Source organism: Felis catus, chromosome F2, assembly GCF_018350175.1.
Source record: "Felis catus isolate Fca126 chromosome F2, F.catus_Fca126_mat1.0, whole genome shotgun sequence".
Lineage (NCBI taxonomy): Eukaryota > Metazoa > Chordata > Mammalia > Carnivora > Felidae > Felis > Felis catus.
In genome coordinates, this window is record NC_058385.1 from 72,933,664 (window position 1) to 72,957,534 (window position 23,871).

Sequence of the window (23,871 nt, forward strand, 5' to 3'; positions counted from 1 at the left end):
AGTCTTATTGATTGATGTAACATAAAGCCCAATACAGTAGGTAAATAGAAGCAAAGTATCAATTGTCATGAATCTGGGCAAGTATATGATAACTATGACATTATATCAGAGAATTTCTCCAACTATAAATCAAGATCTTGTACACATTGGCATGTCTGGAGAGGGGTGCGGACACAGGACCTACAGAACCTTCTCAATCCATATGTTAAAGTAAGTACATGGATGAGGGCTCTACAGCTACTGCCTCGTCCCATTCACAGGTAGAAAAATGAAGGTATCTAGGAAGATGCTCAAAATTCCCTTTATCAAAATGGTCCTCAAACTTTAGCACCTGTAGGGTTCTTGGTACTCGGATTGCTGGTCCTACCCCAGAATGTCTCATTCGAGAGAACCAGTATGGGGCTAAAAATTTGCCTTATTTGTTATCTTTTATTTTTTTAAACTTTCTAACCAGCGCCCAGGTGATGTTGGTGCCGCTGATGCAGATAACTGCATGCTGGGAACTGCTGCTCTAGAAGGAAGGACAGCCATGGCACTGGGAATAAGATAACAATGACAATGGCTGATATTTATGAAGTCCTTGCCACGTGCCCAGTGCTGTTCCACAGCTTTGTATGAAATACTTCATTTTGACTTCCCAGCAGCCCAGGAATAGAGAGCCTAGCTTTATCTCCAGTTTGCAGATGAATTTAAATTTATGTGCCCAAGGTCATACACTGGTAGGTGGAGGGGCTGGGAGTTGAACCCAAGGACAGTGACTCACACACCAGAGGCTGAGACACAGTGCCTATCCTCTTTGAGCTTCAAATGCCCCTGTCTGTAAAATGAAACTCCGAATTCTTAGGTGAGCTCACAGGAATTGCTAATGCATTGACTCAAATGTTTAATATCACTGATTTTCACACACGTTCCGAAAGGTACCTGAGGACCCACTGTTATTTATAAAGTTGTAGGACTCAATGGTTATAACAACCATTGTGGCTTTTTTGGAATCTTGATCCAGAATGTGAACCAGAGTTTGATGCAGAAATAGAAGAACCTTGCTATTTGATGGGTGGTTGATGAATGATTATTACTACTTGTTGGCTCTCTACTAAGAGCATGCGATCTAATATAAACTTCCCCACAGCTCTGTGAGATTGGATGTTCCTTTTGCCCTCACTTTTCCCATGAGTAAATTGAGGTTTTGAGAAGCTTAATAACTAGTCAAGATCAGTTAATCTGTGGTCGAGTCAGAAATGCACCAGGCTGGACCCCAAGCTTGATTTTGTAAGCAACACTTTCTGAGTTAGTTTCTCTCAACTGGCATACGTCAAAGTCAAATAAAATGTCTCCTTTTCCATTTCTTCCCCCACTGAAAATGTTCTTATATTTTTGTACTTTCTACCCTTTGTGTCTACCGGGGCTGTGTGCAGCAAATCCAGGGAGGAATTGTTTTATTCTTTAATAATCAGGGAACTTCTTAACTGATTTGTCATTCTGAACACTGTAATCAAGTCTGCAATAAGGTCACATTTTATCCAGTTCATATATCTACCTACAAGGCCTCAAGGGTTTCTCCAACCTCAGGTTTTATTAAGAGTGACTACGACTTTGCCATCCACGTTCTGGGATGAAGGCTTAATATATCTTCCTATTTGGTTCATATCGGCAACTATATATGCCCCCTGTGCTAAGGTTTCATTGGATGATGTGATGTAAATATAAGAGTTACTTGTCCTTAAGGAATTAGCAGAGGATTGATCTCTCAAGATAGTCACTTTGACATCGTCCAGGCACACGGTGTCAGTTCTTTGTGTTTCAATATCACTCTGCCCTTGCTGGTCTATTCTGGAAAATCATTTCTTCAGGAGATGCACAGCCTTGTCTCCACTTGCCCTCTTGGACGATGCTCAGCTTTAATTGGCTCTGTGACTGGAGTGTCACTTCTTCCAATAACTCAAGGGAAGGCCTGACTCTGGCTTGCGCTTTGATGCAGACTGGCTGGGTTTGAGGACTCAGAGGGGCAGGACCAGCCAAGAGGGTCTGTCGGGCTTTTGGGGGGTTCCCACTCCTTGAGCTGTGTCCCTGATGCTGTTCCTAGGCAGCGAGCCAGAATAACCACAGGACTTAACTTGTTTGTTTGTTTCTTTCTCCAAGAGTTTACTATCCTGAGCTGCTATTGCCCAGTATATAGCTATTACTGCTTCAGATAGTTTGCTCGGTTTTTCTGCCATTGGAGGTGATGAGTCCATCTGATGCCTGTTATTCCATTATAGCTGTAAGCAGACGTTTACCCCAAATCAAGGACGTTGTAATTTTTTTAAAAAAATCAAACTGCTAGTTAAGGCTAAAGCGTTCACCAATCCTAAAGAAAGCAGGGGACCGATTACTATTTAACTTAACTGAAGGGAATTTGATTCCTTTGATGATTCAGAAAACGCTGCAGTATTTTTCCTCAACGTTGCTTGATGAACGTTAATTATCATTGTATTGTAGCTATGAGGAGAACTGGCTAGGAATATTGTGTTGATGATAGTGTTGGGTAAGAAATGGAACTCCATATAGTCTAGCTGGTGCCCATCATTGATAAGGAATTAGTGCATTTGTGTTCTTATTATTATACCCTTAATCCAGTTATACACTTGGCACTCAAAAGAATAAAACCACAGGGACGTTAAATGCAGACGCAATCTGAGGATCTGCTGGCTCAATTTCTACAGGAATATCATCTATAGAAAAAGAGAAAGTCCAGGAGGAAACGAATTTTTGTTAAGTACCAGCTCCACACTACACATCCTTCCATGTATTATTTCTCTGCGGTAGAGTAGGACCAGTTCAAAATACAGAAACGTGCTCAGGCAGAACTACGTAGTAATAGGTGAAAGGTATACGTTTTGATCTACAATAGTTACGTAGATCTTTGCAACATATGGAAATAGAATGAAATAATGAATTATTATGTGGTTATCATAACAGACACAGAAGGTGTCAATTATTATTTACTTTGGTAACACTCATTCTTAATTACATTTCAGTGGGAAGAAAATTCCATGATTGTCGCACTCGACCAACTTTTTTTTTTTTAATTGACAATCTGATTCTAAAACCCACATGGAAATGCAAAGGACTTAGGGAAGCCAAAATATCTCTGAAAAGAAAAACCAAGTTGGAGGACACACTCTACCTGGTTTCAGGAGGAACTACAATCATCAAGAGAATGTGGTTCTAACATCAAGACAGATGAATACATCCACAGAAGGAAGTAGAATGTCTAGAAAGAAACCCGCACACACACGCAACTGATTTTCAACAAAGATGCAAACACAATTCAATGGAGAAAGGACAGTCTTCTTCATGAATGGTACTCAAACAAGTAGATGTCCATATGCAAGAATATGAACTTTGACCTGTATTTTGTACCATTTATGAAAGATAACTCAGTATACATCACAGACCCCAATGTGAAACCGAACACTATGAACTTGCTAGAGGAAAACACAAGAGAAAATCTGTTATTTTGGGAAACTGTGGCAGATAAGTTTTTAAAATTGGTCTTTATAGAATTAAAAACTTCTATTTTTACCACTCATTAGCCAGAACTCGGTCACATGGCTACACAACGTTGCAGGAGATGTTAGGAAATAGAGTTTCAACTCTGGGATGTAATGTGCCGGATAAAAATGCTATCACAATCTAAGAAGAAATGAATGGATAGAGGCAAAACTGTCAGACTTGGTCAGAAATACTAAATACGAATCAAGAGTAAGGAAGATAAAGGTATGACGTTTTTTCTGTTTGAATTCTCAAACGCTCTGGTTGAAATATTAACATATTCTTTTTGTTATTTAAAAATTCATTGTATATCTAGCTTAAAATTTAAAACACAAAAACAACCCTTAGGTTAATAACCGTCACAACAGCATTTGCTTCTTTCGTTATATAACTTGGGTACTGATCATCTTTACTTTTGAACTTTGAGTGCCATTCCTGCCTAAATAGCTTTGCACAGAACCTGGCACAGAGTTTTTGCTCAATAGATATATTTTTTTTCTAATAAAAGCATGAGCAAATCTGACTGCTAAGAGTAAAGCATTGGTTCAAAGCGAATTTTTTAGGCATCTAGTCCGTGGCAGACATTGCCTGATACATATTACCTACGGAAGCTCATGGAACCACACACAGCAACTCTTTAAGGTAGGTGCTATTGTCCCATTTGATAGATGAGAAAAGTGAGTTTGAGAGGGCTTTGCTTACTTCAAGTTTGCCATGCTAATAAAAAGTGGTGGCCAGATATTACTGAAAGAACATTGACCCTGAAGAACCTAAGTACTAAGTAGGTGAACTTGGACAAGTCCTTTTTTTTAATCTCAACTTTATTTTCCTTGTCTGTAACATGAAAGGTAAGGATGTGCCGTGTATTAACTCTATCACCATGTGCCGGTCAAAAAAGTCTAAGGCTTTTAGCTTTTTCCAGTCCATGTGACTTAGCCTAGAGCTGTCATGACGATTCTACATAAGGATCCTGATTTTATCCATCTGAGAAACCCCAATCCTCTGGTCTCCATCACCCACGGGTTTTATTGCACCATGTTTCTATGGCTACGTATTGCTTACCTTCTCTTTTGCAAAATTTGGGACCTTGTGCAAACAGTGCCCCTACCGTCTGAGAAACCAAAGCCTTGAACAGAGACATGTTTCAAACGTATACAGAGTAAAAATAAACTTCCCCATTTTAAGAAGTGACTGCAAGAAACACCTTGGAAACAATGTAATGGCAACAACCGGTCTGATTATATGTAAAGAAACACATACGCAGGCTCTTACCCTGTTGTTGGATATGCCAACAGGACCCTCTACCTCACGCCAGAAACAAGGAAACAATAAATAAGGCAATGTATTGTGAAGCCGATGGCCTTGGTAAAAAGCAGCATTGTGACAGTTATAAAAGGTTCTTTTATTTTTTTATTACCTTGGAAGGAGAGGAGGAAATATCCCTGGTTCCTCTTCTTTTTTGAAAGGCATTTGTCCAATGCACTTGTGAGGTGTGGAGAACAGGGTTGGAGCAAGCCAGGACTCTACCTTTGACTCGGCCTGTTGTGGTTCTTGGAACTGTTACGATCAGATCTTTTTTTAAAGAGCCTCTGTGTTGGAGCACGCATATAATGTCTTTCAGTTGGATAGGAGTCAGAATATCAGAAGAACAAGCACAAGACGTTTGGGAAGGCCAAGCGAGCTAGGATTTTCCGGTAAGAATATAGGAGGGAAGAAACCTGAAATGAAAGGAGAGAATTGCACAGGGGGAGGCTCTGGAGATCTCGAAGGATCCTCCTGACTGTAGCAGAGAGCCAGTAAGTTCATCCGTGCAAAAACAAAACAAAACAAAACAAAACAAAACAAAAACCACAAAACAAAACAAAAGAAAACAAAAGAAAACAAAACACCACGAGGCCGGAGAATCACTGGAAAAGAACAAGCTGAAAGCTCAAACCCAAAACTCACACAGAAGTAATAGCTTATGTCCCTATCAGCCAGACTAAAAAAACGTAACATATGGGATATCAGTGGACTGCTCAGAGGGATATAGATTCAGTGAGCCCTCAGAAGTCAAACAAAATTGCCCAGAGATTAAAGGATTAATGCAACTGACAACCTTACATCAAGATTGAAATAGTCAAATTGCTTCTAAGGAGTTTAATAAAGCACAAAGAAAATACCCCCATCCCAGTCAAGGTAAAATTAATGATGGCTGTCATCCGGTCAAATATTTCCAGGCATGTAAAGGAGGAAACATAACCTATAATGAGAGTTATAAAGTCCAGCAGTGGAAACAAGCACAGAAGTAACACAGATGATATAACTCACTGACAAGGACATTGAGACATTTTCATAAAAATTTGACATGTTTAAAAAAATAGAGGAAAGCCTGAGGCAAGAGAAGTAATAGCAAAAATAAATTATTGGAGCTACATCAGAGTAAAATGTTTCTATACAATGAAGGAAATAATCAACAAGACAACCTACTGAATGGGAGAAGATATTTGGAAATTACATATCCAATGAAGCATTTGTATCCAAAATACATAAAGAACTGATACAACTCAACACCCACAAGACAAATAACCTAACTAAAAAATGCACAGAAGTCACGAACAGACATTTCTCCAAAGAAGACATCCAGATGGCCAAGAGACACATGAAAAGATGCTTAGCACCACTCATCGTCAGGGAAACGGACTCAAAACTACAGTGAGATGTCACCTCACACCTGTCAGAATGGCTAAAATGAAAAACGTAAGAAACAACAAGTGTTGGCGAAGATGTGTAGAAAAAGAAACCCTTTTGCGCTATTGATGGGAATGCAAACTGCTGGAGTTATTGTGGAAAACAGTCTGGAAGTTCCTCAAAAAGTTAAAAATAGACCTACCCTACAATCCAGGAATTGTACTACTAAATTATTCAGCCATAAAAAAACCAATGCTATCTTGCCATTTACAACAACATGGATGGAGCTGGAGAGTGTTATGCTAAGTGAAATAAGTCAGAGAAAGAGAAATAACATATGACCTCACTCATATGTGATAGTTAAGAAACAGATGAGCAAAGGGAAAAAAAAAGATAAGGAGAGAGACAAACCAAGAAAGAGACTCTTAACTCTAGAGAACAACTGATGGTTACCAGAGAAGAGGTGGGTGGAGGGTGGGGGAAATAGGGGATGGGGATTAAAGAGTAAAAAAAAAAAAAGAGGTTAGAGAGGGAGGGAGCCAAAACATAAGAGACTCTTAAAAACCTAGAACAAACTAAGGGTTGATGGGGGGGGGGGGGTGATGGGTATTGAGGAGGGCACCAGTTGGGATGAGCACTGGGTGTTGTATGGAAACCAATTTGACAATAAATCTCATATTTAAAAAAATAGTAAAATTAAAAAAATAAAAATAAAAAATATGTACATACCTCTACTCTGAAACATGGCTCACTTAACCGCACTGGCAATTTTATTATGTACAGTTAAGCTGTGAGTGTATTTTTTTGTGCGTTGAAGTGGAAATCCCCTTGGAAATTCTGCAGACTGGACTTGAGTTTGGAAAGGATAGATGAAGTTCAGAAGTTTCTGTGTGTAAATAAATGTATGTGTGTATATAAAAATGAGATATACATACACATATATAAACACATATGCATATGTATGTGTATATAAATAAATAAAATTGGATTGAGTCATAAAAGTATAAATATGTCAAACGTAAAATGTATTAGAGAAGGAGTTTGTTTTTATGACTCAGAGGGGAGGTGTAATACAGAGGTATTTTTAAGACCAAAAAAAAAAAAAAAAAGAATACAAAGATATAAAACACATGTAAATCAGACATCTAGGCATGAAAAATACACGGGATGGGATTAACAACATATGTGACATTGAGAAATAAAAGACTTCTGAACTTCAATACATAGCAATAAAAACTATCTAAAGTGAAAAACACAGGGGAAAAGGGCCTAACAATATTAAAGGTGCAAAAGTAAACCATGGGATAAATTGAGGCAGTCTATGCACATGCAATTGACGTACAGAAGAAGAGAGAGGTAGGGGCAGAAAAAAGTATTTATACTAAAATTGAAAAGATACATTTCAACAAAAAATTACAGATTGATATCCCTTATGAACATAAATGTACATACTTTTAGCAATTTTTTTTTAGCAAATCCAATTTAAGAATATTTGAAATGGGTAAGGTACCATGGCTGAGTAGGAGTCGGTCTTAGCAATGCAAGGCTGGTTTAACATTTGCAAATCTATGTAATTCACCATACTAAGAGACAAAAAAAAAAAAAAAGATCATAGGTCATCTCAACAGATGCATAAAAGCCTTTAACAAAATGAATAGCATATGTGAAAACAAATGATCGAATCTTACTTCTCCCCATACACAAAAGAATAACCCCACATAGGTCATATACCTCAATGAAAGGGCTAAGATTATAAAAAATCTGGAAGACAATAGAGTAATATCTTAGTAACTTGAGAGTAGGAAAACTACCTTATAAAGGACACAAAATAATGAGCTAATAATCTGTACATTGAACATCTCATCAAAATTAAAAATCATTCTTTTAAAAAAAATTTTTTTTTCAACGTTTATTTTTTTGGGGAAAGAGAGAGACAGAGCATGAACGGGGGAGGGGCAGAGAGAGAAGGAGACACAGAATCGGAAACAGGCTCCAGGCTCTGAACCATCAGCCCGGAGCCCGACGCGGGGCTCGAACTCCCGGACTGCGAGATCGTGACCTGGCTGAAGTCGGACGCTTAACCGACTGCGCCACCCAGGCGCCCCTAAAAATCATTCTTTAAAGGCACTGCTAGGACAGCCAGAATGTACTGGATTTGGAAGAAAGGATGGGTTACAAAGGGGAAGGGGGGAGCTTTGAGTGTGGTGAATATAATCATTTCCTTAACTATGGTCTTCTGGGTGTATAGATGTGACCAAATTCATTCAATTACGCATTCAAAAATACATTCACTTTAGAGTACATCAGGTATGATCCAATCAAGTGCCAGTGAAATGGAAGAAAAATCAGTAGAACTTGCTCAATCTCAAAAGAAAGGGAAAAATTATTGAGGCGGGGGGGAAATGAATGAATCAGCAAGGAACTGAGGGGAATACCAAATCGTTTGCCCTACAAAAAACAGGAGTTGCAGAAGAGAGTAGAACTGTATGAAGGCATTTATGATGGACAATTTTCCATACCTGGAGAAAAATGTTCGCTTAGAAATGCAAAAGCTCTGTGAACCCCAGGCAGGAAACATTACAAAGATAACTATATCTACATACTTCACAGTCAAACTGCTGAACCCCCAAGGTCAAGAACAGGAATATAAAGCAATCAGGAAAAAACGAAATGAGCACACTACATATGGGAGTAGTCATAGGATAATCTCCTGCCTTCTCCTCAGGGGGATAAAAAAATGGAAGCCTGTAGAAGATGAGCCCCCATCTTTAAAATGATGGAAAAAAAAGAGTTAGAAACCCAGAATTCTATATCCAGTAAAAATATCTTCCGAAAAAACTGAAAGTGAAATAAATGCATTCTTGTAAAATTAAAGTTGAAAGAATCCATTGGCAATTGACCTGCCCTGTAAGTGATGGGAAAGTGTTGTTCAGACAGAGGTCAATTGATGCTGGGTGCAGAGGCAGATCACGGGGTCTGCTATGTAATATGTGGTGGTACAATATCGACTCAATAGATTTTTTGAGATATAATTGACATATTACATCAGTTTCCGGTGTGCAACATGAGTCAATATCTGTGTATATTGCAAAATGATCCCCACAATAAGTTTCCTTAACATCCATCACCACGTTTCTCAAGGGCTGTTTAGAAAAATAAGAATATGTTCCAGAGACCATATGTGTCTCTCAAAACCTGAAAGGTTTACTAACTGAGCTTTGCAGAAAAGCTTGCCAGCCCTTGATCTAGCCGTGTCAGCTCTAGAAATGTGTTTCGCTAGAAATGTGTTTCTAGCCGTGTTCCACTCTAGAAATGTGACTTGCTATAGCCCATCCCGCCACCAGTGAAAAATAAAAATGCTGGACAAAATTCAAGAGTGGTTAGTTTATGATTCTTAAAAGAAAACAGAAGTGGGCAAATTATGGTAGAAAGTCAAAACCGTACACAAGTGACCCACTTTGGGAAACGCTTTCCGGTGTATTTTGTTTATGTCTGGTTTTGCCTCAAGAGGAACAGCCTCTTGTGAGATTTATGGAAGTGGCAGGTAAGACTTAGGGAAGACTTATCTGATGGTGTCCAGAGTTTCTCTCTGCCTGGGGGAGCCAGGGAAAGGAGAGGTGAGGTGGGTTACAAGAAGAAAACAAGAAAGGTAAGTCACTATTTTTATCTAGGGTGAGTGGTTTTTTTTTTATAATAGTTTTTTCTTGCATAAATACTTCTCAATTTGACGGATGCCTTTGATCAATTTCCAGAGTCCTGATTTAGTTGTTTTGGTCAGTGTGATCTGGATTTAATGTTGATTTTTGCAGATAGGATTTGCTAAGCACTCTACTCAGTGATTCCAGAAGTAATATCAACATTTAACAGCAAAAACAAAACAAAACAAAACGAAATGACTTTGGGGGAGGAATTAAAATAAAGATATCCTGACTTGCCACCAAAAAAGAAGAGAAGGGACTAAAGATAGCATTAGCACGGAACTGTGATGAATTGTTCTGGAAAGAGAAACAGCGTGAGATAATTTTTAAACAGGAACATAGGGAAAATGAGCGCCTGAGAAAAATGTCATTACCCAACCTGAAGAAAGGAAAAGGCCCAGCAAACCAAACGCTTAATGACTGATTTTCGGGTCTGAGAAATGAAAGTAATTAACATACAGGAAACGCATCGTCGGATGCCGGCACATTGATTTTTGTGATCCCCCTGAGTTCTCTCAGATCTGTTGATTGCTTTTGTGCATCACCAATTCCTGATTAAAAAGGGACCCATGGTTCAAGGGAAAATTGCCCAGCTAAAAAGTATGCATATTACTTGTGTCCGTTTTTCTCATGCTCGTTCCTCTTTAGCAATTTTGTCACAAATGGTGGAAATGTAAGGACGGAAGCTGGGGATACAGCAGAAGGAAGCAGGGCAGAACTCCCTGCCTTTCTGGATTTGGGATCCTAGTGCGGTGAGGTGGAACATAACTGTGATCAGTAGGTAAATGGCAAGATGTGAGAGGGTATCAGCTCTATGGCCACCCATTAAACAGGATATGGAAGAGGGACAATGGAGAAGAATGTTACAAATTTAAATGGGGTGACTATGGCAGTCCCCACCGAGGGATGATGTCTGAGCGAAGGCTTGAAGAAGCGTGCCCGGGAAGGAAAGATCTGCACGCAAAAGGAAAGATCGGTGCACAGGAGGAAGATTCTTTGCCATGTTCAGCACTGGTGCAGTGAGCGAGGCGGGGGTAGAGTGAGAAAGGGGAAGAGGAGGGAATGACAGAAGGGCTAGATCACGTGGGGCTTTGCACGCCGTTGCAAAGCCTTTGGTTTTTGCAAGGGGTGCGATGGGGGGCCCCTGGGCAGAGAAGTCACCGGGTCCGTTGTGATTCAGAACGCAGAGGAAGACCGCTGTGTGCTGCTAGGAGAAAGTCGAGGACTTTGAGCAAACTGAGCAGTGGGTTAATATCCCCTGTGTGCAATTCTGTTGGCCTTTTGTTCACTCAGCTTTAATGCTGATGGTAAAGCCACAGGGTCAAACCCCAGCTTGTTAGCATGACTCAAGGCCCATCTCCACCTGGCCACCACTGCCACTTTCTAGCTCGTTCACCCTCTGTCATCTGCCACTGCTCTCTCTTTTCCATCTCAGCTCCCTCTATTCCAGACTAAGGTGCTAGACAGGGAAATAGTGCATTTGGGGCATGCTGTTCTGCGTACCTACAGGGCCCTCATGTGTCTCTGGCATTTCTATTTTCTTCTGGTTAGCACAACACATGACATTTTGGCACAAGTATTTATATTCTCCTATCTCTCCCCACTAGCGCCAACGGTCAGTCCACAGGAGGCACTCTTGAATGAGTCCATTCTACTGGATACGACAGGCACAATCTAACCAGCTGATTTGCGTTAAGGAGATATTCACATTTATGCTAGGACTAATTTCAGAAACATACGGCAGTTCACAACCAAAAATCTGTGTTTCAAGGGATTCAGAGTCATGATAAACTTCGAGAAACTTTATTGAGAGGCCAGGGAGTACTAGGGGAGAAATGGATACTGCAAAATCCCAGGCTAAGCAGTTCAATTCTTCTCTAAGCTTGTTATTACTTGATAGTATATATGCATTTGCTTGTCATTTTTTATCCCTCATCAGGATGAACTCGGCACGAAAGCAGAGACTTTAGTCTTTGACATTGCCATGTTCACATTTCCTAAACTCATATTTAGATGTTTGATAAATATTTGTTCAATGAGTGAATGGCCACTTTAAGTGAACACTAAGCTCGACTATGAACATCATTTTCAGGATGCGGATATTTTTTCTTTCTGATAAAAGGAACTCTAATGAATTTTTCAAAAAAAAAAAAAAAAAGAAAAGAAAAGACTTCTTCCACTTGTCATTAATCCAGTCGAGAAATTTACCCCACTTAATCTCAACAAAGTCAGACCTTGGGACCATTGGTGAAATTAACAGCCACTGTCTTCAGGAACTGATGCTCAAAATTTCAAACGTGGCCTTTAGGCAATTATTACTTACATTGATTCAACATTAAAAGCCAGTAGAATGGCCATTATTAGTATAAATTGTATTAATTTTTAATTCTATAGAATATTAACTTTTAATACATATTAACTTTGAATTCTACAGAAAAAAATAAGGAAACAAATTGAATCCAGAGCTATGTAATAATGGGCAAGACCTTAAACCTTTAGCTTTCATTATCCGGAAGGATAAATATTGACCTAATAGTCACTGGTGTCCTTTCCTCATTTGACAATCTTCGATTATCATTTTTAGATTACATATTTAAAAAATTTTTTTTCAACATTTATTTATTTTTGGGACAGAGAGAGACACAGCATGAACGGGGGAGGGGCAGAGAGAGAGGGAGACACAGAATCGGAAACAGGCTCCAGGCTCCGAGCCATCAGCCCAGAGCCTGACGCGGGGCTCGAACTCCCGGACCGCGAGATCGTGGCCTGGCTGAAGTCGGACGCTTAACCGACTGTGCCACCCAGACGCCCCTAGATTACATATTTTTAAACTGTAGGCAATGGATGATTGTTTTCTGGTGGACAGTTAGTCTTCTGGCCCCATACACCCAGTTTATTTGCACTTTTGCAACTGACCTTTGAGGTTTTAATCCAAAGGAATTGGTGATATAAGAATTCTGGGCAATGTTGCAGCCCAGTGGAAGTCCTGTGGGAGCCACCTTATCATGTTTTACATACGTGTATACATATGTCCTGATAAACATGCATAAATGTGTGTATATGTATATACAATCCATTCTGTTGGCCGGGATATATATCTCCATTCATGATAAGGGAGTTCTCTCAATTCGACCACTGGAGTAGAATTTTATTATTTTTTCCCATCAGAGTATTGTTATTTTGAGAACAGTATTCTAACTTTACTATGAGAGAACAAGCACTCCTTTTTTCGGTCCACGTGCATAAGGTACACAAAGCTCACTCTTCCTTCCCTCCCCCCCCCCCCACCGTGTCCTCCCACCCACATTCCAAGTGTGTGGCCTTGACTGGGCTATGCTGTAAATACATTCAACTCCTCCAACCACAGACTTAGTTTCCAGGCGTAGAGAAATGATCTAGGTTAGACCGTTCACTGTCATCGGGACCCGGTTCTCTGCCTTCTGTTGGCGTGCTCAGGGAAGTGGATGGTTGCTTGTGCTGGACGGATGCCACAATGATGATAAATCTCAACTCACTGGAGTCACCAGGTGGGACCCAGGAATGAGTTCCACCTGGAGGACCCAGAGCAAAGAAGCGGAGCCTCGTGATATCATCCTGACCCAGGATCCCGACTCAGCTGAAGCTACATCTATTCCTAGACATCTTAGCTTACATAAGCATCTACTCCCCTTCTTACTTCTCATGGTCCGTGAGTTCGAGCCCCGCGTCGGGCTCTGTGCTGACGGCTCAGAGCCTGGAGCCCGTTTCAGATTCTGTGTCTCCCTCTCTCTCTGACCCTCCCCTGTTCATGCTCTGTCTCTCTCTGTCTCAAAAATAAATAAACGTTAAAAAAAATTAAAAAAAAAATAAAGGTGATGTCTATCATTTCTGGCCAACAGGCATTCTTTGGAATATGTAATTTTGCTGATGGTTTGTTTGGTGTTCTTGTATGTCTGCAATATACATCTTAAAAACCGATCATGTGTTTGCCTTCGTTATATGTCATCAACTTCCAGGGCTAGGAATGTGCAAATACGAGACATGGTCACCTTCAACAGCCTCCTTCCTCCTGTGGACAATATGAGGAGAAGGAGAAGAAATTACTATTACATCAGGTAGACAGTGTTGAGTATCCCATGATACATGCAGGTAACTTTTGGAGAAATAAGTAGGAAGAAGCAATTGTTTCTGGCTTAGTCAGGGGATGGCTTTAAAAGTAAAAAAAAAAATCATTAGGGGAGAACACTTACCTTCTTGGGAAAAGGTTTGTATGTCATGTACTCATAATTTCTTGTCTCAGTTGGAATGCCTGGGTGGCTCCGTTGGTTAAACATCTGACTCTTGATTTTGGCTCAGGTTCTGATCTCACAATTCATGAGTTCAAGCCCCGTTTGGGCTTGACAACATGGGCTGTCTGTTGACAGCATGGAGCCTGCTTGGGATTCTCTCTCTCCTTCTCTCCCTCTTTCCTTCTCCCCCTCTCTCCTTCCCTTCCCCTCCTCTGCTTGGTCACTCTCTCCTTCTCTCTCTCAAAATCAATAAATACTAAAAAATTTAAAAAAAAATTCTTTTCTCAGTTATTTACATCTCATTTAATTATAAAGAGGGTCTGAGATCCCAATTTTATAGATGAGGAAACAGAAGCCATGAGTGTTTGAATGATATTACATGGGTAATTCATGTCGGAATCAGGATTCAAACCCACATCTAAGCCGAGAAGAGATGCTCTTTATGATTTTTTCTTGAACGTTAAGGAGGAGGTGGGAATTCAGAGGGGAAAAGGCAGTCTAGAGAAAATGACCTTGAAGTTTCCTTACACTCGAGGGGTCCTTAATCAGCACCCATGCAATCTGGGCAGCCTCTGCACCACCAATACCCAGCTCTGGGGTTAAGGTAGGTGAATTACAGGAGGTGACAGTGGGCTCTGAATGACTGTCTTACTCACTGAAGTCCTGAGACTCTTCACAGTATAAGCATGTTGGTAATTTGCAGACTACTTCCAGCCCCAGCAAAGTGTGCGAGCAATGCAGATGCTTTCTTGAGTGGAAAGATGCACAGCCCTTCCATTTTATCTTGAGATTACCTTCTGGATTGCCATTTCAACTCCTGCATGACCTAAAATACAGACAGTTTATACCTGAAGACCTCTGATCTGATTTTGATATCTGAAGCTTACTTTTCCCGTTGCAAATGTGCAAAAAAGAATCATACAGGTTCTAGAAAGGCAATGGTCGTATAAAAGCCAACTTTAGAGTTGCATCTCCCTCGGTTGTCATCTATTTCCTCAATACGATCAATGAATAAAGGGCCTTCTATGTCCTTTACACCTTACTGAGGGCTATGGTTTTAGGAACAAGAATCATAAGACTGTACAGTTAGGGTTAACACACATGAAGAAAAGTGAGCTAGCATTAAAATCCATCATCTGTCAAGCACTGAGCTGAGTTTGCAAACATTCCATCAGTAGACTCTCTGAACAATCCTCTGAGATAATGCTTTTAGCCCATCTTACGGGCAAGACTCAGAGGGATGAGCAATCCATGTAAAATTACAATTTATAAAGAAAGGCTAGCCTAGTTTGAGGGCTTAACATGTGCCGGGTGCTCTGCTAAGCACTTCTAGGGCTTGACATAACCCTCGTTACACTCACAGAATCCCCTCCTTGCAAATGGGAAGGTAGGCTCTGAAGTTAAGGGCTGCCCCAACCACACAGGGAAAAAAGTGGTTTATCCCCAAGTTTCCACTTTCTATCAAATATTTTGCAAGTCCCCCTTGCACAATCATGAGATGAATAGAACATGAATAATCATGAATTCATAGATAATGCAATCTAGCTACTCAAATGATTTTAAGAAAAGCCAATAGAGGTGCACCTGGGTGGCTTAGTCGATTAAGCATCTGACGTTAGCTGAAGTCATGATCTCCCAGTTTGTGAGCTCGAACCTCTCTGCTGTCAGCGTGGAACCCGCTTTGGATCCTTGGATCCCCCTCTCTCTCTGCCCCTCCCCTGCTTGATCTCGCTCTCTCAAAAATAAAAATTAAAAAAAAAGTCAACAGAAACATCTGAATGTAATATATAAAAGAAATAAAATTAATTTAAGATAAAATAAAATCTATAATTCAATAAATAATACCGTATGATTTCACTAATATGTGGAATTTGAGAAACTCACCAGATGAACATTGGGGAAGGGAAGGAAAATTAAGATAAAAAGAGAGAGGGAGGCAAACCATAAGAGACTCTTAAATACAGAGAACAAACTGAGGGTTGCTGGAGGGGGTGGTGGGTGATGGGGTGGGTTGAATAGGTGACGGGCATTAAGGAGGGTGCTTGTTGGGATGAACACTGGGTTTCCTATGTAGGAGATGAATCACTGGGTTCTACTCCTGAAGCCAAGACTACATTGTCTGTTACATAACTTGAACTAAAAACAAACAAACAAACAAACAAATAAACAAACCTATTACTGCATTATAAATGTTTTATTATGTACATAACGATTCATTATTATTTATTATATATATTTTATTACATAGACTTACTGACACATGAATGCTTTGGAAGACAGCACTTGCCAAATGTTGCAAGTATTATAGACTCACCAAGAATGTGACATCGACAACTCTCGGCGATCTCAGCGTGTGCTATCGGCAACTCAAACATCACCAAGTTATTACTCTTGGCGATTTTCTTAAAGGGCAGCAACCCTTGGTAACAAGAGCTTAAAAATAACAAATTATGATCTTTTCTCATTCACTCTACATGGTAGTTGCATTCTTGGGCAATTATCTTATTCGAAAACCATGAAAAGCACACTCTGACTGTGTGTAATCATTGTAAGCAATTTCTTCATGCCTGCACAGCAGTCATTACATACATACATTTATCCCATAAATCATACGCGATATAAAACACTAAAACCGTCCCTGATGACACAGGGGACCGTCCCCGATGACACAGAACATCTAGCATCCTCAGCTCCCAGGATCGATCACCATGCCCAATTCCTGGGACAAACGAAAATGCGTCCTATACATTTTCAGGATGCACTTTGAGGAGCTGTACTGATGCCCTTGAGAACCACGGCCATCCAGTTGTCAAGCATGGCATAGGACTGCCCTATGAATGCAGACCCATAGCAGTTGAGAGCTAGAAGAACAGGCAGAGTGCTTCTCAATCGAGCCCGCATTTCCCAAGCATCAGGCATCCCTGGGTCACCTTCGGGGTGTTGGCTATATACACATAATACTATTATTCAGTGTTTTTATTTTTACTAGCCTCCCTTTTTACTATAAACACCAATTGCCGTCTTAAATGGAAAATAAGAACCGCTTGCCATACATAAAATGGCAACTTGAAAACAACGTGATGAATGAAAAAAACACGAAATGACAAATGGGAGACAATGTCAGGAAATTCCAGCTAGATTCTGTTTCCGGCCAAAGAGTCTCAGCTGGACAGTCTTCTCTCTTGGCTAACTACCACCGGCAGCCTAAATCTGTCTCCTCACAATTTCTGCACTCCTGTCCTTGATCTGATTTCCAGAAGAACAGAGGAAGAAATCTATTCCCTCTACTTCACGGTGGCTCAGCTGTCATTATTCTCCTCTCTCCTTATTTAAGGACTTACTCTTTTTATAAAGAGGGAAGTATCGTGCGGTACCTGTTACTCAGTACTAATGTCAACATCTAATAAATACTTTTTCCTAATCTTTTATACAATACTCCAAGGTGCACCTCAACGCTCCCATTTCACAGATGAGGAAATGGAGCGCTGGTGCAGTTGCGCGGAACTAATTTGCCCAAGGTCTCACCGCTGGTTAGTGGCCGAGCGAGGATTCCAACTCAGAGCTCATTACAAAGCTCAGAGAACTCGTGCAATTTCCTGTGTTAATGGGCCATGGAATTAAAGGCCATAGTAAGACAGAGTTTCCTGATTGTGCAGAGATAAGGATTTAAGGTGATTTAAACTCCTCTAACTACCTAGACATAAGTTAGCCTTGACCGAGTGGTATATTAATCTAAACAGCTTTCTTTAGGCCTTGTCCCGTGACTTAAGAGGGTAACCGAGAAGACCTACACTAACCCAACCTGACTGTTCGGTTGTTTCCCACTTCCTGTGGAATTTCCCACGAGGGCTCCTCCAAGAGGGAGCTGGAGTCTGGAAGTGAGTCAGGATGAACGTTAGATGCTCTGGAAGTCGGTGTGATTACTACCCAAAGTCCCTACGATGGTGGCTGGATACGCCTTCGGGCTGCATGAGTCACGCGATGGTTAAATTCTGTATCAACTGGGCCACAAGATGCCATATGTCTGACTAAACATTACTCCTCCGTGTGTCTGTGAGTATGCTTCTGGAAGAGGTTAGCTTCGGAATTGGTGGACCCAATGGGGCAGCGGGCCCTCCCCAGTGTGGGGGGGGGCACCATCCAATCCATTAAAAACCTGACTAGAGCTCTCAGGCTATCACCACTGGCTTTCCTGGGGCTGCAGCCTGAGAAAGCAGATCACGAGTCATCTCCGCGTCCATAATTGTGTGCGTCAATAGCTTATAATAAATAAATGTCTGTCTCCATCTACGTATCTCTCTCTGCATTCATATCTCTCCTCCTGTGGATTCTGTTTCTTGGAGAACTCTAATACAAGCCAGACTTTACATCATGGAATGGAGAAGGCGCAGGTGATGGAACACGCTTAATTCTCTCGTGACGGCCTCTACTGCACGCACCAGTCACCCTGAAATGGAAACGGCCTTTCTTCCCTCACTCTTCCCAAGTACTGCTCCCTGCCTTTGGACACTTTCATTTCAATCTTGGTACATCACCGGGCCTCCTCTCTCCCTGAGAAGATACAAGTCACAAACCGTATATCTTATCTCTGTCCGCATCTGTATTTTTCCTCCCGCTCGTTTACCACAGCAGACGGTTGGCTCTTCACCATGGAAAACTCATGAGCTCTGCGCATTGTGAATTTCATCCCCCTCTCAGGGGCCCCGCTTCAATGAGTTGACTCCACTCTCCTTCCCTGTCCTCACATCCCCCGCCCCTGCTGGCCCCTTCCCGCCCCCTTTCCGCAGCCATTTGCACAGGCCGGTCTCCTCTCCTCTCCACATCCTCTGCCCTCTCTCTGGGCTACTCCATCCAACACATGGCTTTCATTGTCAACTATTTCATAATTACACCGAGGCCTTTATTTCCAAGCCAGACCCTTCTCAACTCCTGGCCCATATAAATAATCGCCCGGGGGACATCTGTTATTGGGTACCCCACAGGCATCTCCGCCATCATGCTGCTCTCGGTGTCGCTCATCCTGACACGCAAAGCAATGCCTAGAAGGCAACCTCAACTGTTCTCCTACCCCTGCACCACCACCTGAATCGATCCATCATCGCGCTGCAGTGACTCCTAGTGTCTCTCAAACAGCCGCGTCCTGCCTTCTCCACTGCCACTAACTTAGCACTTCTCCTGGGCCTGGAGCACCACGGCAGTTCTCTCATGAGCTCCCAGGGCAGCCTCTGTGCTGGAACAAGCATGGCCAGTAGAGAAAAACCAGGATAGGATTGTCTGTGTGTAACCTCCAGGATAAAATCTGAATTAGTAAGCAAGACAAAGGAAGTCTTTTCTTTCCTTCCCTGGGACGTCTCTATCCTCTAAAGCTTCTCGTTGTGACAACTGAATTCCCATCCCTCCTCGCAGTGCCTTCCCTCCTCTCAAAAACCTTGCAGTCTCCATCAACCCTTCTCTTCTCTTGCCTGTTTAATGTGCACTTCTCTGCCAGATAAGCAGGCTTTCAAAAAGGCATAACTCTTTCCTACCGCAAGAAATCGATACGTCGTTGAAGAAGGAGCACAAATTGCCCTCTGTGCTCCGTGCTGCGGGAATACTGATCTGATGTTTGTATCTTCATCACCGGCTTGCTATTTGTCACTTTGCTTAGTGATTTGCGCCTTGTTTACTCCTCATGACAGCCAATGAGACGGACTAGAATTCTTATTCGTGTCCCGTGACTTGTCTAAGGTCACATGGCTCATCAGTAGAAAGAAAAGGATTCAAACAAATGGATTTGTGCTCCAAAAACTGCACTCATAATAAGTATATTGTGCTGCAGCCTCTAAAAGATGAGATGGGAAGGAGAGGAAAAACATATAGTTATATATATTACATATTATATGTTATATACACTATGGTGTATAACATATAATGCATATGATGTAACATTTTAGAGTCTTGGAATTATATATTTGTATATAATATAGATCTATATCAGATGATAATATGTTTATTAAGCATTTACCATGAAATAGGTACCATACTAAGCATTTAACAGGTTATCTCATTTAATTTTAACACGTTAGGTGTCATTGTAGTATTATACATAATGAAATGAAAGCTGAGTCAACTGAATAGATTTTTCACCTTTAAAAAATTTGTTTAATGTTTATTTATTTTTGAGACACAGTGAGCCAGAGCGTGAATGGGGGAGGGTCAGAGAGAGGGAGGCACAGAATCCGAAGCGGGCTCCAGGCTCCGAGCTGTCAGCACCGAGCCCACCGTGGGGCTCGAACTCACAGACTGCGAGATCATGAGGCAAGCCGAAGTCGGATGCTCAACTGATCGAGTCCCCTAGGCGCTCCAATTTTTTACTTTTTTGAAAATGTTTATTTATTTGAGAGAGAGAGCAAGAGTTGGGGAGGCCAGGTGGGGTGGGGGGGAGAGAGAGAGAGAGAAAGGGAGAGAGAGAGAGAGAGAGAGAATCCCAAGCCTTCTCTGTGCTGTCAGTGCAAAGCCCGATGCAGGGCTCAGTCTCAGGAGGCGTGAGGTCATGACCTGAGCCGAAGTCAAGAGTCGGAGACTCAATTGACTGAGCCACCCAGGTGTCCCTGATAGATTTTTTAAAAATTTGTTTCTGTCCAAGATTTTGGGGTCATGGCAGGAAATGTATTTGAACCCTGGGGTGTCTAGAACAATGACAATGATTAATCACCATGCAATATAGAGACTATGTCACCCATTAGTCTGCTAGGAATCAAAATCCCAGAGAAGAGGTTTTATGTACGAAGTAGAGTGATCACGGTGCCCCCTAAGGTTGAGCCGAATTTTTAGGTAGAGCTGCATGGTATGGGTTTGCTTTGATGTGAAGGTGGAGGGTCCCCCACAGTGCCCAAGGCTGGTCCCTGAAGCACTTAGGCAAGAAGGACCACGTGGATGGTGGTATCGTTTGGCAGCTAAGAAGCTGGGCTCTGGAGCCAGAACCAGAGCTGAATGTCAGTGGAGTCTCAACTCTGTGACTTGGGGCAAGTCCTTTTATGTCTTTACCAGCTTTGTCAGTCTTAAAATAGAGGCAATAATAATCCTTATGTGCCAAGATTGTTTTGTAGATTGATTCTTATCATGCAGGAAAAATACTCACTAATTTCTGGAACATGTGAATTGCCCAATAAGTGTTAGTTAGGATTGCTTCACAATGTAGCGTGGGATTAGGCTTTATAGCACTGATCTATGGATTAGACTTCTTTGTCTTGCTATCATGAACTCCTTTATGCCAAAAAAAAAAAAAAAGAACATATTCTCCTCTTCCTAAAATATCGCCATGTATCTCTTCATTCATTCATTTCAACATGCCAGGCATTCCTCAAGGGTCTAAAAATGAATAATGCATATGATTTATCCCCTCCGATGACTTTCAGAATGACAGAGGTAGGAAGTCACATATACAAGTAACCATATGACACTGTAAAAATTGCTACAATCAGGTGCCCCAGATGGCAATTTCCTACTCATCTTGCAAAACAGGTAAGTGTGGCTATCACCTCCCATCTAAAGCCTTCTTTGATTTGCCCATAAAAAAACCACATTTTTGTCCCATCTTCCACTGTTACCATTACCTCACGTACTCACTAGAACTATAATATTTTGAAATGTTCTATCTTACATAAAGGGACATTTGAAGACTGCGACCTAACATTTGTTTGTTTTTTACACTTTTTTAAGGACCTTAAGGTTTCGTATGGTGCCTAGAATACAGAAGACACTCAGATGTGGAACGATGGATGGATGGAGAGAGGGGAGGGAAGGTGGGATGGAGTGAGGGATAGAAAAAGGGAGGGAAGGAGGGGGAAGGGGAGGTGGATAGATGGATGCAGAAATGACTTCAAGAGAAACAAACAGAAGGAAGACATAAATTTTGGTTGAGAGTCAGACAGAGAAGGGGGACTTCATAGTACAGGGGGTGTTAGAGTTCTATCTAAAGGCTGAGTAATATTTCAGCACACACACAGAGTCTATATGTCGTGGTGGGAAGCTGGTGGGGGTAAAGCATTCTAGGCAGAGGGAAGGTGTACCATAAAAACATAGAGCTTTGGAATTTAATGATGTGTTGATTGAATAGTAAGCAGATCGTAGGAGACCGAGTTGGGACCAGAAGCTGGAGGAGGAGAGCAGCGAGATAGAGATAGAACAAGCCTCAGACCTTGAAGGGCCTTGGAAACCATGCTAATGAACGTGGACCTTCCAACCATAGCGCGCTTGGCTCGCTAAATAGGCAAGCTTGCGTCTCCTGCTAAAAGGCTTAACCACAATGGAGGACATTATTTCCTCACTTTCAGCTAAGTACCAGTACTTGATTAAAACTGAGAGCAGGCAGACGCCTCCAATGGTGTGTTCCGGGAGCCTAAATCACAGGGTTTCGGCATCTCTGAATTTAAAGGGAAATTGAATCGCTTCAAAACTCACTCAGGCTAAAACTACTTTTAGAATTTCCAAGAGGAACAATTGAAAACACACATCTGTCTCCTGACAATGCTTAGGCTTTCAGATTCTTCCTGCCTTTATTCTGCTGAATGAGACAGAATGGAATGAATAATAATATCTGACGTGCCCTTACACTGCATTTGTAGAACACTCACAAAATTCACTTGATCTTCATCAAAGCCCTGTGAACTAAGCACTATGATCTCCATTCAGCAGCGAGCAAACAGGCACAGAAATGGTAAGGTAGGCAAGTTCGATTCTCTCGCCTCTCTTTTTCTCTGACCCTCCCAGCTGGGGCAGGTTCTGGGGATGGTCACAGCCGATCTTCCGGTGCCGCGTGTGTCACAAAAGAGGCCGAAGGTAAAGGGGGGATGGGATACATATTGGAAATCTACTCTGACTGACTCCTGTTGTGATTAACCTCGTGGTCCCCACCACCACTTCTGGAGGTGAGTGTAGTTGTGTCTACCTTGTGAAGAAGGACACTGATGCTCTGAGAGGTTGCTAAACGTGTTCAAGTCGGCCCAGCTGCAAAATGGTGGGGTCATATTTGAACTCAATCTATGGCCTCCAACACACACACACACACACACACACACACACTCCCTTCGACCTCTTCACACTGCCATCTTGCTAAGAGGAGGGGCTCACAGCTCAGACTGCCACGTTTGAATACTGATTGGCCTCACGACCTTGGGACTGGCTTTAGGACTATGAGGATCTGTGCTTCAAGTTCTCATCTCTAAAACGGAGATCATATTAGCCTTGATCTCTAGGAGTTGCTCTGCAAATGAACCGTGACGATACCTGCCAAGCGCTTCAACGGTTCCAAGCGCAGAAGCCGCACTCCGCGTGCGTAGCCTATGGTTGTCAAACCTCTTATGGGTCTTGGAGTTAATTCCCTTCTCCAGACCCATACTAGATGCCTCGACCCCATAGAAATTAGCTCCTTTGGTGCTAGGGCATTTCTGTCAACTAGACTTGACATGATGCTCTCTGGAACGAGTTGGCCTGGAAGGCTGCCTGGTTCCTAAGCAGGTTTCCCTACGAGTCTCACTGTGTCAGCCCAATCTAAAGGCTGGAATTTGCCATCTGGACCTTACTTGCTTGTCCTCCTGTGCCCCCTGAACCCCAACTATTTGGATTAGAGCTCTAGAAACACAATTAGCTTTTGCTCGATCCTTGTCAGAGGATGACACCCTGATGCCATGTCCCTAGCATGCTGGCAAGTATTCCTCTAT